The 4,395-nt window shown below is 40.0% G+C and overlaps 1 pseudogene; it reads right to left on the bottom strand.

The window, feature by feature from the left end:
- Positions 1–973: 973 nt before the first annotated feature.
- LOC103556802 (4-hydroxybenzoate polyprenyltransferase, mitochondrial-like) lies at positions 974–3,354 on the bottom strand (annotated as a pseudogene).
- Between the last annotated feature and the right edge of the window lie 1,041 nt (positions 3,355–4,395).

Genomic DNA, 4,395 nt, shown 5'->3' with positions numbered 1-4,395 from the left:
TTATCCCTTCATCTGGTTTTATATATTTTGAAGGATTGTGATTAGGAAGATACACATTTAGGATTTTATGTCTCCTTGATGAATTGACCCTTTTTTCCAGTTTTATTGAGCTATAATTGACATACAGCACTGTATAAGTATAAGGTATACAGCATAATGACTTGACGTGCATATATTGTGAAATGGTTACCACAATGCTCACTTAACATCAACCATCTCATATAGATAAAAGAAAGAAAAAAAGTGGTTTTCTCTTGCGATGAGAACTTTTAGGATCTGCTCTCTTAGCAACTTTGAAATATACCATACAGCAGTCCTAACCATAGTCATCATGTTGTACATTACATGTCCAATACTTATTTATCTTATAACTGGAAGTTTGTGCCTTTTGACTACTTTCATCCAATTCAATTACAAATTGACCCTTTAACACTATGCAACATCATTATTTATCCTTCATAATATTCCTTCCACTGAAATAAACTTTATCTAATAATTTGTTTAGCCATTCCATATAAAAAAAAAGAAGTTTTTCTTGAATTATAGTTTTTGGCAGTGAGTAAAGGTTACAATAAAGAACAATAAGTCCCAGTTTTCCATAGCTTTATTTTTCCCTAAAAAGAAAGCCCATTTTAGTACAGAATAGAATGCATATTCATTTAGATGTGTATTCTAATGCACATGAAATTTTTTTCTTAAGTGCCAAAACTCATATAATTCACATTATTTCAGAGCAGGAGAATGCATCAACTTAAATACTCAAGGTCATCTCAAATCCTGAAGAGTCCTTGGTTTCTGTGATAGGGGAAGAATTTTGCTAGCAAATAGTTGGAGTAAAATTTGGGCAAAATACCCTAAGTCTTCATCTTCTAATTCTTAATTATTTCATATATTGTAACAGATTGCTTATTCAAGTCTAATTATGTGCTAACAAGACCCGAGAGTACTTTGTCAAAATTTGTTTTAAAAATTCCTAGACAAACTTCATTTGCCAATTTTCTATTCTGCTGTCTATATTTTTCTTCATTTGGTCTGTCTTCTTTTCTTTCCACAAATTCCCAAGGACAATCTCTAGAAGACCATTAGTCATATTGTTTGGTTGGAGGTAAATTTATTTCCACAATCCTCAAGAGCGGATGTCTAGAATGTAGATCTGACAAGCCACTTGGTCTCCAGCAGCCAGAGCAGGGCTGTAGGGAGCTGTCTGATCACTGTTCACTCCCACAGGCTCAGTCCCTCCAGCATCACGATGCTGAAGCCACTGAGCCACTGCTTGGTGTTTTCACTGAGCTGCAGTGTTGTGGACTTAAGACCAATCGGAACATCATCTCTTTTGTCCTGATAGGCATAATAGTATCATATATTAGTGCACATGCAATTCCAGAAAAAGGAAGAGGCAGGTGAACAGATGGATCATAGGGACCCTTGATAACAGACCATCCAAGGAACACTCTTCAATTAAAAGTCAACCCCAAAGCTAAGACTAATTGGCGCCAGTATGTAATTCTTTCTGTTAGTGGGTAGGTGATGACAAGAAGTAGGGATCCTTCTCTCAGAGCTGTATTTTTTATTGTAGTCCCAGTCCCACATGTCATTAACAGTGCAGCCTGTTCCATGCATCAGAACAGCTCCAATGCCAAAGAGGTATAATATGTATGAATCTGGAAAACAACCTGGTTCAAAGGCCAAATCAATGCTTCAAGTACATGGCAGACACAGCAGCCAGGTTCCAATGGACTTGTCCAACTGTATGAGGAGCAGGTAGGGCTGTAGAGGGTGGGGAGCCCAATTCATGACCTCCAGTGCCACAGGCTGAGTGACTTCTGGGCCTGAGGGCTGCCCATCCCCCTGCAGCAGTGGGCACCAAGGTCAGGGAGCAGGCCCAGGAGTCCTGCAGCCATGCCTGCACAGGCCCACAGGCCCCAGGAAAGCCTGCAGTGGGGAGCCTAGGAGGCAAGATCTCCCTGTCATGAGCTCTTTGTTCTGTTCTTTTCATTTTCTGCCTTCTTTTGGTTATTGGGTACTTTTTATGATCCCCTTGTATCACCATCATTATCTTATCAGCTACACCTCTGTATTAGTCAGGGTTCTCCAGGAAAGCAGAACCAATAGGATATATCAAAAGATTTGTTTTGAGGAATTGGCCTATGTGATTGTGAGGGCTGACTAATGGGAAATCTGCATGTTCAGACAGGAGTTGACGTAGTCTGAAATCTAAAATGTAGAATAGGCCAACAGCCAGAAATTCAGGTGGGATTTTTAAGTTACACTCTGGAGGCAGAATTCCTCATTCTCCAGGAAATGTCAGTTTTTGTCTTAAGGCTTCAACTGATACAGAACATATTCATCATCACAACAGTCCCTCATGTTCCCATTTTATAGCCACACCCTACCTTCTCCTTAACGCCTGTCAACCACAAATCCGCTCTCCATTTCTACAACTCTATCTTTTCAAGAAGCTACGTAAATGAAATCATAGAGTATGTGCTTTCTGAGATTGTTTTCTTTTTCCACTTAGCAGAATTCTCTGGGGTTTCATCCAGTTTTCCTTATGTCAGATAATTCTATCATTTCTGTCATTTTGGTCCGGCATCTATTGATTGTGTTTTTTAAATTGAGACTGGGATCTTCCTGGTTTTTGATAGGAGGAGTGATTTTCAACTGAAATCTGGACATTTTCGCATTATGTTCTGAGGCTTTGGATCGTATTTAAACTTCTGGTTTAGATGTCTTTTTCTGACATTGCTCCATCGGGGAAAGCAGGGGAATGTTGCCTTGTTACTTCCAGATGGAGGTGGAAGTTCAGTTTCCTCACTTGGCCTTTGTTGAGAACAAAGGGAGTAGGAGCTCCTTGTCACCTTTGGTGGGCATGTGAATTTGAGCTCCCCATGTGGAGTCCACTGACATTGTGGTGGAGATGGCCTCACTGCTGAGTGGATGTGAAAGTCTAGGCTGTGGCCTCCATTAACTCTGTGGCGAGGGACTCATCACCAGCTTGTGGAGATGAAAATCCTAACTCCTTGCTTGACCTTCTCTGATACCACCTCTGGGGGATTGTTACAGCACTTCACTACAGCCTCATGAGAGTGGAAGTGTAGGTTTCCCACTCAGCCTTTGCTGGTATGGAAGGGATGTGGCCACAGCTTCTTCTGTGGTTTTGATTGAAGTAGATTGGTTATTGTCTAAAAGTTTTCTGTCTTGCTAAACTGGTCTTTCCCAGTCCCTTGGCTAGAAAGAACAAGCTTTTATGGAGGCTGTTTTGTCCGTACTCTTTAGCATTCCTAGGCTGCCAGCTTCTTCAGCTCCAGATCTGGGATACGAAGCACAACGTGATGCCACAGAACTCACCGCCATTTTGTCCATTGGATTCTGAGCTCCCTACTAGTCTACCTTCTTCCTGCTATCTTTCAGAGTCTTAGAGTTCTACATACACATGCACACACGTGTATGCACACACTCACATGCACACACACATTCATATACACACATTTATATCTCTGTCTATCTATCTATCTATCAATCATCTAACTATCTTAGTTTTCTAGGGCTGTCATAATTGAGTACTATACATCAGGTGGCTTAAACAATAGAAATTTACTTTCTCACAGTTGCAGAGGCTAGAAGTCCATGATCATGGTTTCTTCTAAAGCCTCCGTTCTTGGCTTGTAGATGGCTGCCTTCTTACTGTGTCCTCACAAGTTCTTTCCCCTATGCATGCACATGTCTAGTGTTTGTGTGTCCAAATTTTCTCTTCTTATAAGGGCACCAGTGAGATTAGATTAAGGCCTACCCTAATGGCCTATTTTAACTTAATCACCTCTTCAAAACCTTATCTCCAAATATAGTCACATTCTGAGGTACCGGGGCTTAGAGATTCAACATATGATTTTTGGGGGAACAAAATTCATACCACTGCACTCTCTCTCTCTCTGTATGTATGTGTGTGTGTGTATATATATATAGTGTCCAGGAATTTAGTTGTACTTAGAGGAAAAATAGAGAAAAGTACATGCACTCCATCTTCCCAGAAGTGGAAGTCTTCCTTGTTATTGGTTTTAAAGTCATCACTTTAAAGATGACATTGTATTCTGGCCTCCCCTATACCTAGCGAAATGTTAGCCATCATTTATTTGTGGAGTTGTATCTCTCTTTGTAATATACATTTTTTTTTCTTTTGATTTTCGGCAGTTTGACTGTATGTGTCCAGAGATGGTCTTATTTGTGTTACCTTACTTTTCATTTGCTGGGCTCTTTATAGTTTATATTCATTATCAAATATTGAAAATGTTCAGCTCTTATGTCTTCATATGCTTTTTCTGTTCCATTTTCTCTCTCCAGTCCTTTTGGAACTCCAATTATACGTGATAGGTCACTTGATTTTGTGTCACAGATTAT

The sequence above is a fragment of the Equus przewalskii genome, chromosome 17, assembly GCF_037783145.1.
Source record: "Equus przewalskii isolate Varuska chromosome 17, EquPr2, whole genome shotgun sequence".
In the NCBI taxonomy this organism is placed as follows: Eukaryota; Metazoa; Chordata; class Mammalia; order Perissodactyla; family Equidae; genus Equus; species Equus przewalskii.
The sequence above is the reverse complement of the archived record's forward strand: the minus strand, read 5'-3'. Positions and strand labels throughout refer to the sequence as shown.